Source organism: Cherax quadricarinatus, chromosome 18, assembly GCF_038502225.1.
Source record: "Cherax quadricarinatus isolate ZL_2023a chromosome 18, ASM3850222v1, whole genome shotgun sequence".
Taxonomy (NCBI): Eukaryota; Metazoa; Arthropoda; class Malacostraca; order Decapoda; family Parastacidae; genus Cherax; species Cherax quadricarinatus.
The window spans coordinates 41,873,174-41,886,962 of NC_091309.1; the positions used below are offsets into that span (position 1 = coordinate 41,873,174).

Genomic DNA, 13,789 nt, shown 5'->3' on the forward strand with positions numbered 1-13,789 from the left:
GTACATGATGGTGTTCCAGTCACACTTGTACATGATGGTGTTCCAGTCACACTTGTACATGATGGTGTTCCAGTCACACTTGTACATGATGGTGTTCCAGTCACACTTGTACATGATGGTGTTCCAGATACACTTGTACATGATGGTGTTCCAGATACACTTGTACATGATGGTGTTCCAGTCACACTTGTACATGATGGTGTTCCAGTCACACTTGTACATGATGGTGTTCCAGTCACACTTGTACATGATGGTGTTCCAGTCACACTTGTACATGATGGTGTTCCAGTCACACTTGTACATGATGGTGTTCCAGTCACACTTGTACATGATGGTGTTCCAGTCACACTTGTACATGATGGTGTTCCAGATACACTTGTACATGATGGTGTTCCAGTCACACTTGTACATGATGGTGTTCCAGATACACTTGTACATGATGGTGTTCCAGATACACTTGTACATGATGGTGTTCCAGTCACACTTGTACATGATGGTGTTCCAGTCACACTTGTACATGATGGTGTTCCAGTCACACTTGTACATGATGGTGTTCCAGATACACTTGTACATGATGGTGTTCCAGTCACACTTGTACATGATGGTGTTCCAGATACACTTGTACATGATGGTGTTCCAGATACACTTGTACATGATGGTGTTCCAGTCACACTTGTACATGATGGTGTTCCAGTCACACTTGTACATGATGGTGTTCCAGATACACTTGTACATGATGGTGTTCCAGTCACACTTGTACATGATGGTGTTCCAGATACACTTGTACATGATGGTGTTCCAGTCACACTTGTACATGATGGTGTTCCAGATACACTTGTACATGATGGTGTTCCAGATACACTTGTACATGATGGTGTTCCAGTCACACTTGTACATGATGGTGTTCCAGATACACTTGTACATGATGGTGTTCCAGATACACTTGTACATGATGGTGTTCCAGTCACACTTGTACATGATGGTGTTCCAGTCACACTTGTACATGATGGTGTTCCAGTCACACTTGTACATGATGGTGTTCCAGATACACTTGTACATGATGGTGTTCCAGATACACTTGTACATGATGGTGTTCCAGATACACTTGTACATGATGGTGTTCCAGTCACACTTGTACATGATGGTGTTCCAGATACACTTGTACATGATGGTGTTCCAGATACACTTGTACATGATGGTGTTCCACATACACTTGTACATGATGGTGTTTCAGTCACACTTGCACATGATGGTGTTTCAGTCACACTTGTACACGATGGTGTTTCAGTCACACTTGTACATGATGGTGTTTCAGTCACACTTGTACATGATGGTGTTCCAGTCACACTTGTACATGATGGTGTTTCAGTCACACTTGTACATGATGGTGTTTCAGTCACACTTGTACACGATGGTGTTTCAGTCACACTTGTACATGATGGTGTTTCAGTCACACTTGTACATGATGGTGTTCCAGTCACACTTGTACATGATGATGTTTCAGTCACACTTGTACATGATGGTGTTTCAGTCACACTTGTACATGATGGTGTTCCAGATACACTTGTACATGATGGTGTTTCAGTCACACTTGTACATGATGGTGTTCCAGATACACTTGTACATGATGGTGTTCCAGTCACACTTGTACATGATGGTGTTCCAGTCACACTTGTACATGATGGTGTTTCAGTCACACTTGTACACGATGGTGTTTCAGTCACACTTGTACATGATGGTTTTTCAGTCACACTTGTACATAATGGTGTTTCAGTCACACTTGTACATGATGGTGTTTCAGTCACACTTGTACATGATGGTGTTCCAGTCACACTTGTACATGATGGTGTTTCAGTCACACTTGTACATGATGGTGTTTCAGTCACACTTGTACATAATGGTGTTTCAGTCACACTTGTACATAATGGTGTTTCAGTCACACTTGTACATAATGGTGTTTCAGTCACACTTGTACATAATGGTGTTTCAGTCACACTTGTACATAATGGTGTTTCAGTCACACTTGTACATGTGTACAACCTAGCTACTAGTTTTGAGAGTGACACAGTCATTCGTCAAAGTAAGAGTTAATAATACTAAAGATTATTTATGATATAAACACAAGTACCAATGGATGTGTGAAGTAACTGCTGGTTACTGCTCTCGCCAGGGCTCGAACCTGGGACCTTCTGCGTGTTAAGCAGACGTGATATCCACTACACTACGAGAGCTGAGTGTATCCAGGGAAAACACTCAGTGTTACTTTGCAGTTTGAAGGTACTAAATGTTCTAGGGTATTTTTATTTTCGAAAAGTACATATAGCAGTTTTTAAACACTTCAGTAAACGCTGTTTACACTAATATCTGTCTCAATTTCACTAATTTTTGGTCATCGAATATGGAAATGCTAATATTTTTTTCCTATTTACAAAACATATGAACTGTGATTCGAACCTGCAGTTGATGGTCATATTTGTAGCAAATATTTTTGCCCGTGAGTAGTGAGTTTGAGAAAGACCTGCCTAGTATGGGCCAGAAGGACTGCTGCAGTGTTCCTCCTTTCTCATGTTCTTACATTCTTTATTTTCAATTCTTACTTGATTCAACATCTTCAGTATTTTATTTATACAGTCTTTGTTTATGCCTCATATATGCATCAATGATGTTACCTTTCTTTCTATGTCTCTCGATAGAGTCAAGGTTCAATGTTCTTAGTCCTTCGTCATATGAGAAATTCCTTTTATAGTGGATTAATTTTGTCATCCTTCTCTGTATGTTTATCTGGAGTTTATCTGGAGAGAGTTCCGGGGGTCAACGCCCCCGCGGCCCGGTCTGTGACCAGGCCTCCTTAGGTCAGTGTCCCACACCAGTCGACTAACACCCAGGTACCCATTTTACTGATGGGGAACATAGACAACAGGTGGAAAGAAACACGTCCAATGTTTCTACTCTGGCTGGGAATCGAACCCAGGCCCTCACCGTGTGAAGCGAGAGTGTTAACCACCAGGCCACCAGAGCCCTAATACATTAATATCCATTCTGTAGTATGACTTCCATAACTAACTGAGCTGCAGTATCAAAATGAGGCGTCACTAGTGATGTATAAAGCTGTAAAATAACTTTTGGATCCCTGTTAATTATATTTCTTGATATAGGCACTTAGGCACTGTTGTTTTGGCTTCAGATTTCTGTTTACCATGACACCCAGGTCTTTTTCACAATCTGTATGATCAAGCATTACAACACTTAGCTTATAACTGTGAGGGTTATTTTCATTCCCAAGGATGAAGACTCTTGTCCAGACTGAACTGCATCTGCCACATTTCAGAACATGACGTTAATTTGTGTAAATCCTCCTGAAACTCAATGGTATCCTCCTCGTATTCCATTAATCAGTCTATTTTTGTTTCATCAGTGAATTTACTCATGTTACTTGTAATTCTTTCATCAATGTCATTAATGTAAATTGTACGAGAATGGTATGAAATACCGAAAAGATGATATTAAGACACATGTGCAACATCTGGGTATCTTTGTTGTAGACGTTTCGCCATCCAGTGGCTTTATCAATACAAATTTTAGGACATAATTTGAAGACAGTAGAACTACATACAAAAGATGAGGTAATCAGTCCCTCAACCTTGAAGATGGTGTGAAGAGCACCGTGGTCGTGGAGATTTTGGAGCACAGACAGGCAAGGAGGCTGGCTTTTATATACTGGCGATAGGTGGAAAGGGAAGTGTAGCAGACGAGTGCCTCCTTGCCTATGCTCCAGAATCCCCACGACCACGGTGCTCTTCACACCAACTCCAAGGCTGAGGGACTGATTACCTCATCTTTTGTATATAGTTCTACTGTCTTCAAGTTATGTCCTGGAATTTGTATTGATAAAGCCACTGGATGGCGCAACGTCTACAATAAAGATACCCAGATGTTGCACATGTGTCTTAATGTAAATTATGAACAATAATGGGCGTAAAACTGATTCTTGCACGCACTTAACCTCATGTATGCAAACTCTTTATCTTCTGTTGGTTAGCCAAGCCTCGATGAGGATGAAAATAAAATTTTTGCAAAACCTGTAAAGCACTAAACGAGTCTGAGACTACTACGAATGCTGTGGTAGGCATGGATGCAATACGTATAACAGTGATGAGAAGTACCTATAGCTCAGCTGTATAAATGCTAGCTGAGTCCAATATATAACCTCTTATAACACTGCCCAGACACACTGCTGCAAACCCGACACCATCAGAAGATTTAGAACAATCAGTGGAAACTGCAACGGCATGAAAATGAGATAGGAAGTAGTTAAGGAAAACAGAGCGACAACCTCGAGTAGGTAGTCGAGCTTTCTTGCTCGGTAGTGGGGAAGAACAGGTCACGAATCATCGGAACTTCCCAAAGAGAAAGAGAAACGTTATATGCTGGATGAACATATAAAGGGGGTAAATGAAGAGAAACCAAGAGAGAGTGAATACAAAGAGAAAATAGTCGGAGTTAGCAGAAGCGGCGATCAAATAGAGAACCCCGACCATCCAGTATGTAGTAGGTTCATGAGACCGGACAAAATATCGGAGACAATGGGCATCACGTCGATTGTGTAAAGATGGAGCATTCGCCTCTGCATATAAGCTCTTGATCGGGGAGGAACGAAAAGGCCCTAAATACAAACGCAGTCCCTGAGGAATTTAATCAAGTTTCGAAAGAGTTGCGGGAGAGGCTACAGAATATAGCTGGTCGTCATTATACATTTTCGACAAGATTAGGGTGGAATGAAGATGAAGGAGAGTTCGTCTACCAGCCCCCAAGAAAGATGGGCGAGGGTATAAAGGAAGTTCAGCCGGCTATGACAAATTGCTTTTAGGAAGGTATAGTGAGATTTCCAGGACATCCGTCGATCAGACAGAAGACCGAAAAACCTGACCGTATCTCGTTCATGGATACGAAAGCATTAGAGACTGCAGAAAGTCTAGTAAAAGTAATCTGATGCATTTTAGTAACATTCAACTTAAAGCTATGAGAAGTGGCCCAGTGGGATACGCGGTCGATAGCATTCTGGAGAGAGGCTGCTACTAGGCGACAGTCAGCACCTGCGCAAGTTCTAGCAAAGTCATCAACATAAAGTGATGACTAAATATTAGATGGGAAAACAAACGCGAAGTAACTGACAGCGAATAGAAAAAGAAGGGTTCTAAGAACATAACCTTGAGGGGCACCTTCAAGCTGGATATAGTCAGAGGAAAAACTTTTTTAACCCGGACACAGAAAAGTCTTTCAAACAATATTTTTTTAACGATAAGTGGCAGATTGCCATGAAGGTCTAAGGAATGAGCTTAGGCCAAGATGTTATATTGCCAGGTAGTGTCGAACGCTGTTTCAAGGTCGAGTATGAAGACAATGGTGTGACTCCAAATACCACACCAAACGTTCATATACTAGATGTTCCATTAATTTGAAAACTGCACTAGTAGAGCAATGGTCAATAGTGGGAGGCTTCATGGCCCGGAGTATCTGGATTATGAATGGGCAGAGCAACGGCAGTTTTCCACGACGGGAAGGAACCCCTTGTGACCAAACAAGATTAAACAGATGTAAGAGGAATACGAGGGCCGTCGGATGTAAATTTTGAAGAATACAAATATGAATGTCATCAGGGCCAGCAGTCGACGGTCGGCAAGTAGAAAGTGTTGACTTAAGATCTTGAAGTGTAAAGAGCATATTTTAAGACACTTCTATTCAAGAAGAAAAATATAAAGGCGTTAACTCTGTGGTAGATTTGGAGGATAGAATCGAGGGGCACAGATTGAGTCTTTGAGATATACGAACAACATGATTTCCGATTGCTGTAGCATCTTCAGCAGGGTTTGCAACTGTTGACACTGGCTACCTTAATTAAAAACGTGACCTGGGTGTGGAAAGTACCTGCCACTCAGTTTCCGTACTTTTTACAAAATTGCACTCACAGAGGAAGTGGGAGTAACGGTTGAAAGATAATCCCACCAACAAGTGCATTTTGCTTCATAGATTACACCCCATTCAGCACGTTTCAAACGCACTGCACGAGCACAAGTAGAAGTCCCCCAAGGTACGTATTTCTGAGAATATCTACTTGAAGTTTGGGGGATTGCATTCGAAACTGTGGTTAGCAGAGGTAAATATCTGTAACAGCTCATCGAGGGAGGATAAAGGAAGAGGTAATTCAACAGAAATGGTTAGACGTGAGTAAAGGGCCCAATCCGCTTTCAAACTAACAACGTGGGCTATGAAGATGCCGAGAAAATGAATGGAAAGTAAGAAGACTAGGAAAATGATTGCTTTCATGCAAATCTTCACTTGAAGAAAAGCAAATAGAGGAAGTGGAGTGAGTGGAGTGAGAAAAGCCTCTAGCTGATCGCCTCGAGAGTCACAGTCCTCAGAGAAAATGATAACCATTAAAATTACCTAATAAAAGGAGTGGTGGAGGTATGGAAGCAAATAGAAAATCCACATCAGGAATAGATAAAGATCGAGAAGAAGAAAAGTACAAAAATCAGACTGCATACCACTTGTTCAAGTAGATACGGGCTACAGCACAATGCAAAAAAGTATAAACAAAGACCTAAGAATGTGGTATACCGGCTCACACAAGCAGGGCACTTTTATTAAATATTCCATCAAGAAAAGGACCTGGTGACCTTAATAAGTTTACCTCTATGTCCGTGGAGATTACACTACAATTCACGCCCTGCGAAGAGAAGTATAATAGTAACAATAAACAGGTAGTTGTCTACGGACTAGGAAGGTCAGTAAAGTCTACATGTGGAGGTAGCGTGAAATTAGTAAGGAGGGAAATATTGGAACTCTGAGAAGAAAGGCGTTGTGTAGAAGGTTAAGGTGAGAATGTGAAGTGTTGGGAGGTGGATCGGTGTCCATCACTGGTTTTGTTGTCTCAGTAAATGCAGAAATGTTAAGGCAAGTGGGAGGTTGGCTGCAGGATAGATTGCTGTGGTCAGTCGCAACACAGACTGAGTATTATCACTGACTTGCAATATTTTCCTGGGTGGCCTAAGCGCCAGTAATTTCTACACTGTTGTGGCATAGGGATCAATTCTCATACTTATAAGTGCTGTCCCGCTATATAAACAGAGGGTGAAAGTTCACTCAAAAGTTAATTTAGCAATATTACAAGGATAGCGTCGCCCTCGGGCAGGTAATACCTAAGTGTCGACTTTAAGAATTTGGTGATCCTGGAACACGATTTACTCCTTAATGCCCGCATCACGGGTGAGAAAGTTCATTGAACGACAGTATGTGAAAGAATGGTGCTGAGAATGGAAAGATTGCAATCTTACTCAGAATCTTGCACCAAGACATTACGTACACCATTCATGAGAACATGAATTTAAATGTTTCGTCCAACATGGAGAAGGAGTGCCTTGCTGATACTTTGCTCTAAAAGATAGTCTGAGAAAGATATTGGTTGGAGAGTAAAGAATTTAGTCCATGTGGTACTTTGAAACCCGGAGTGTAAGGGCAGAAAGTGTGTAACAGGACTTTTCTGACAAGAGTGTTAGTGTCCTCTGCTACAGGTAGTTTGGATAGGGGTCCGGAATTGGTCTGTCCAGAGATGGTGGACGATTTGTAAATTGACTAATTGTAGAAGGGGAAACCGGATTCATGGTCAAGGTCGCGCGGAGGTCAAACGTGTCAAATGGGTCAGTCGTAACCTCGGTACCAGAGGTGGGCAACGAAGTGTTACCCCGAAAGAGGCACAAGGTGTAGATAAATGGTTCAGAGAACCGACAAGTTGATAAATTAGACACATGTGCAACACTCGGGTATCTTTACTGAGGAAACGTTTCACTACACAGTGGCTTCATCAGTCTTCAGTATATAAGCCACTTCATCGTGCACATGCTGTATTTTTTTCAAGATTGATGGACTGATCACATCGACTCCTGTTCTTCACCATTCTTCTTTGAATGGACTGATGAAGGCACTGTGTGGAGAAACGTTTCCTCAGTAAAGATACCCAAGTGTTGCACATGTGTCTAATTTATCAGTGACAGGATTCTTTGAGAGGTCCGAAGCAGGGTCCAATAATGCTGGTCTTGGAAGGTTGCCGCTGGATAAGGAATAGTTTGGGAGGAGGGATTTCACTGATATGGGTCTCCATGATAAGGATTCTTCGTTTTTCTCCAAAAAAGGAGTGAAGAGTGTGTGAATGGATAGCACTCAGGAGAAATGAAAGTGAACACATATGTCCCTCTGCGCCCAAGAGGACCCTTGGGGCAGCCGGTGGTGCAGATGCGGCATGGAACCCGTGCCATATCTTACCATTCATGCTAGTAAACCAGCAACCCAGGATAGCAACCTCACATCCACCGATCCACCTCGGCTGACAAAAGAGAGGGTGGCCGGAAGCTTGCGGGAAGGTATACTTCCTTCGACCGCCACCTCCCAGTACCAACAGGCAGCCTCCAGAGATACTTCCATTAACGAGACCCAAAGCCACACTCCAGAGGGCAGATCAGTACATCTCAAGATAACTGAAAGGCAAACAACACTGCCACAGAGGACCTCAACGAAAAGGAATGGACAATTCTCCTTCCTTGACCCAGGAGGTATAATTTCCGAGGAGAGAGCCACAGAGGGAGGATGTAAGAGAGTGAGACGGGAGAGATGGGAAAAGCAGGAAGGATGGAAAAGGAAGTTGGATGGGAAATGTAAGGAGGGGGAGGAGTGTGTGACAGTTAGGTTTGGTCCGAGGACCAATTCCTTAGATCAAGAGCCTCTTCACCATAGCAAAGAACCCCCTCCCCAGTCCCTTGAAGAGGAATTGATTCAAATAATTTCCCTACTATTTACGTCAGGCTTATTGATTTAAATATAGGAATTACATTATTCATCTTTCATATCACCTGAACAATATCAGTTTGAATATAGGATTTGGATTCAGGTCTTCTAATCCCCTTCTTTACGTCTCTTTTATGATGAATGTATTGGCCAAAAAGGTTATCTTATTTTCTCTCCTAATAGATGCTTCAGTCTATATTCATTCATTTGGAATCATTTATATTTGATCTAATTTCTCTCTGGAGAGTACAATTTTTTTTTTTGAGCACATTGAACATTATTGTAAGTATGAACTTGGTCAATAAACTACATAAACACAGTCGAGACTACACATATGTTTCCTGTGTCCGTCATAACAGAACAAAAAATCTGGGAATTATACTGTATTATCCTTATTATCATATTCGCCAAGTTCTTTAGTGATCTCTAGATTATTTATTGGTGCTGTATAATCCTCCGGGTTTAGCGCTTCCCCCTTGATTATAATAATAATAATAATAATCTAGATTATTTACGAGGGTTTCCTTTTATGACAAAACCAGATCGGGTGCATTTATTTCCTATTTTTGGCTCTCCAACAAATGCTTCAAAAATCAGCCCTGAACATTGTAATCCATAATACCGATCAAAGAAGTCCAGTCACCTTGACCAAAGTTAAATCCCCTACTATTACTACATTATCATGTCTAAAACCTTTAACAATTTTGTCCCAAAGAAGTGTCTCTCTGACGCCTTCCAAGTTTGGAGGTCGGTACATTACACCTTATTAAACTAAATCTGTCTTATCGATGGATCAGACACAGATTCCATCTATTTTTTCAGTGTTTTTATATATAAAATCATATTTTCTCGGACATTTAGCGCCACCCCAACCCCCATCTCGTTATTTCTGTCAACCTCAAACAGCTACTGAATGAAACATTGAGCGATTATATCTCGACTCTTCAACTTCAACCATGTCTCAACTATTGCAATAACAACAATGATTCCCATGCATGGAACCAGATGTAATTAGTCCATCTTGTTGCTGGCTCTTCTACTATTTGAATAAAATATTTTAAGATTATTTTTTCGTCTGTGTCTTTTCCCTGTTCATCTTATCCTTTGCTCAAGTTCAGCTATAATTATCTCTCTCCGAAGTTATTAAGTGATGAAGTTTACTCCTAAAGTCCTCATTATCACAAGCTTGATAATTTAAACAGCCCAAATCGCTGGTTCTACTCTCTATTTTTTCCCCACAAAAGCCCATTCCACTAACTATTTCCAGTTTAATGCCCAAAAAGCTCCTTCCACTGCACTGGCCAGTGCAGTGGAGGGAGCCCATGGTAGGTGAACCCCATCCCTGGCATACATGTCATTTTTGTCTATAAATGATACTGCAACGTCCTTACTGTGCTTGTCTAGCCAGCAATTAGCACTAATTGCTCTGGACAACCAACTCCTCTCTTCATTATTCCTAATTATATCTGTCGCTGACCTATACCTGCTAATCAGGTCTTCACCCCAACATTTGCCAAGATCATTGCCTCCAGCACCGACACATAATAGGATCACATCAATCTTGTCCAGACGGCTAACAAAATCCTTCATCCCAGTCTTCAGAAAACATACTCTCTGCCTCTTCTTGTTGTCTCTAAAACAAAATGCCATATCCATGAATTAATTTTGATTGTCCTAACTAAAACAATGCGTTACCATTGCTGGCAACGATCGTCATGATCGGCTTCAATATTTCATCGCTGGTGAATATACTTAGAAGAAGATTGATGTATTTAATGGAGTATGTAGATCTCTAGTACAGTATTATTTTCTTAATGCATTATTTTGTCTTGTTTCCGGTAAAGAGATTTTCATCCTAGGAACTGCACTTATCTTCCCTATGTAAATTGCTTGGGTCGAATTTGAATGCCTCCAATTCCACAGGTGCTATCTGACCCTTAAGTGTTTAAAGCTTTCATGTGAAATAATTGGTTTCTGTAAGATAATCGGAGAATGTTTCTTCTGATCAGAAATAAGTCAGTGTTTGACTTTCTTTGGTTATTCTAATTTAGTTTAGCTGAATGTTCTTTTATGTGTCTACAACATGTGTGTTGTCAAGACCATTTTAGAAATTGGCATGTTACGTATGCTAAGCTTTCATAAGTCTTACTTTAAAGCTGCACGCTTACTTAAAAACAAATTGGATATGTTATGTCTTGTGAAGTTCAATCTTATTGTTAATTGGAATAAATTGGAAAAAAATAAATAGATCTTTAAGGCAATAATTTGTGAGAGTCACACCTGATTATTTCAACCTTCCTTTCTGGTTACCTGATAACGCAACACCTGAGTGACTTCAAGATTTATATACATGCGAATTTTAGAATTTTGGTTTCTTGCGTCTTTCAGAAAGACGCATGTGTTAATTTACCATTATTATTGAAGAAATGTAAATATTAATTTTCAGAGAATACCTTGTGAATACCTCTTCCAATTCCCCTCAGATCTTGGAAACTATTAATTAACTGCTTTATAAACTAATGCCGCACTATGCATTATTCTAATCACGTTCACTGAGGCAGAAATTATCAACAATGGTTATAAATGACCATAATTTTTAAAGGGGTGGACCGGTAAGCCAGCGGAAGGCCTCGGTCAGATGACCAAAAGCTCCAAAGGCGGGTCATCATCTGACTAAGACCCGCGTCAGGAAACATTTGTCCTGTTTCCTGACGAACCTTACCTAACCTAACCTAACTGAGGCAGAGGGAACTGGGGCTACGGAATACGGCGATACCTTCATCAGACAGCACAGCGACCGAAATTTGTCTGATTTTCTCCTGCTTTCCAATGTATGCAGACTATATCGCGCAGAACTGTACAAACATCACCAACGTTGTTTTCTCTCGTAATATTTTAACAGTGTTCGACTAACTTGAGTTCCAGCTCCTGGGCTTCATGAAGTTATTGAGCTACTATTCCCCAGCTTCATCATTAGCAACTGATCTCCAGTTTCTTGATCGTTATGATAGTTAAAGCTATGATAGTTAAGTGGTTCACACTTACACTCACTCACTCATTTGACCATAAACGGAAATATTAATCTCAGTCTTAAAATAATGAATCCTGTGATACTCCAATACTGAAACTATGTACTGTGCCAAAACAAAAGCATTCACATTGCTAAACTCACAAACTAGTATTTAGTCACTTAGCCATAATACCAACTTACCTCATAATTTGTAATATTTTACAATTAAGAATAAAACTAAGTATGCCCGAAATGCCTAGCCATGCTAAGCGTTCTAGTGGTACACTCTGTAATCACTATTTTACTACATGTAAACCAAACAATAACCAAATTTCTGTAAACCCAGCATTGTAATCCTTATAGAGAATAAACTTTGAATTTGAATTTGAATTTGAATGACGGAGTTGTTGTACTGTAGCTTCTCTTTTTCTTGAGAGTTTTGAGTAAGAGTTATTACGGTCATACATACATTCAGGTACAGTGGACAGTAGTAATGGAATAAGAGAAATAACTCTCTCGGGTCATGCAGCTACAATAACACTTTGAATTAAGTGTGTTGTATCTGTTGACCTCACGTGGGTCAAGGCCACAATTTATATGTGATAACATCAAGAATACGTTAATACCCTTGTTCAATAGTGATTACTTAAAGTGGGATAAGCTCACACTTGTCCTGAATCGAATTAAAGTAGAACAATACTAAAAAATGTAATCATCAGCATTTTACGAGAGGTGAAACAACTGCTGGTTACTGCTCTCGCCAGGGCTCGAACCTGGGACCTTCTGCGTGTTAAGCAGACGTGATATCCACTACACTACGAGAGCTGGGGGTATTTGAGGTATACATACAGTGTAACTGTCCATTTTGAAGGTAATGAAAATCCTATAACTATCTTTTTTTTCAAAATGTAGATGTGATAAATTTTATATATTTAAGAAAATCCTGTGCCTAAACCAGTTTTTGTCTGAGTCATAATTAAAAATTAATGAATTCTTTCTTTGAAAGCAAGTTGTACCACCTTAAATTTCTCCAGACAAGCCTGTAACAAGAAAGACAAGAAAAATATTGAAAACAATAAAAGCGTACAGACAGCAAACATTACATATAATCGACCACAGCTGAGACATGAATAGTTTCCCACAACAGACAACACACTACTGCCGGAGTTAAGATTCAAGGATCAGAAGTTAGCTTGGAGAACCAACATTACCCAACAGTACCTGGTGGACGTAAGTAGCAGAGTGGAATAAATACAGCAACAGAAGAAGACTCATCAGATTATCACCAGCAGAGGGAAAAAAGACCCATAATAACCTTATGAAGTTAAACTGAGTCGCTTCCCTCTATTAAATTCCTGAAGTCCTTCCTCAGAATACGACACAACAGTCAGATGACTCCTAGGTGCTTAATTTCTGCTGGGAAAACAGAGGAAGAACGTGTTAGGCTAGTTTCCATTAGGTTGTGAATGTCCCTTCTCTGGATACGACACATCAGTCAAATTCAATTCAAATCAATTCAATTCAAGTTTATTCTCTATAAAGGTTACAATGTGGGGGTCTACAGGTTTTGGGTATTGTTTGGTTTACATGTTATAAAATACTAATTACAGAGGGGAGCCACAAGGACACCTAGCATGGCTAGGCATTTCGAGCAGACTTAGATTAATTCTTAACATTAAATCCTTACAGATTTTGGTATTAAGGCTAAGTGACTGCAACATAATTTGTGAGTTTAGCAATGTGAATGCTTTTGTTTTGGCACAATACAAGGTGTCTATATTGGAGTATCATAGGCAAACTTATGAATAGTTAGGATTTATTGTTTTAAGATTAAGGTTAGTATTTCTGGGTTTATAGTCAGTGGGTGAGTGAGTGTAATTGTGAACCACCAGGTGGTTATCATGTAGTTAGTTGTCGGGGTGTATCAGGGAGATAAGATGT

The 13,789-nt window shown here is 40.3% G+C and overlaps 2 non-coding genes across 2 annotated transcripts; both read right to left on the reverse strand.

Moving 5' to 3' along the window:
* Positions 1-2,158: 2,158 nt before the first annotated feature.
* Positions 2,159-2,231, reverse strand: TRNAV-AAC (transfer RNA valine (anticodon AAC)). Its single transcript has one exon. It is a non-coding gene; the product is annotated as a tRNA-Val (tRNA).
* A 10,369-nt stretch (positions 2,232-12,600) lies between these two features.
* TRNAV-AAC (transfer RNA valine (anticodon AAC)) lies at positions 12,601-12,673 on the reverse strand. Its single transcript has one exon. It is a non-coding gene; the product is annotated as a tRNA-Val (tRNA).
* Between the last annotated feature and the right edge of the window lie 1,116 nt (positions 12,674-13,789).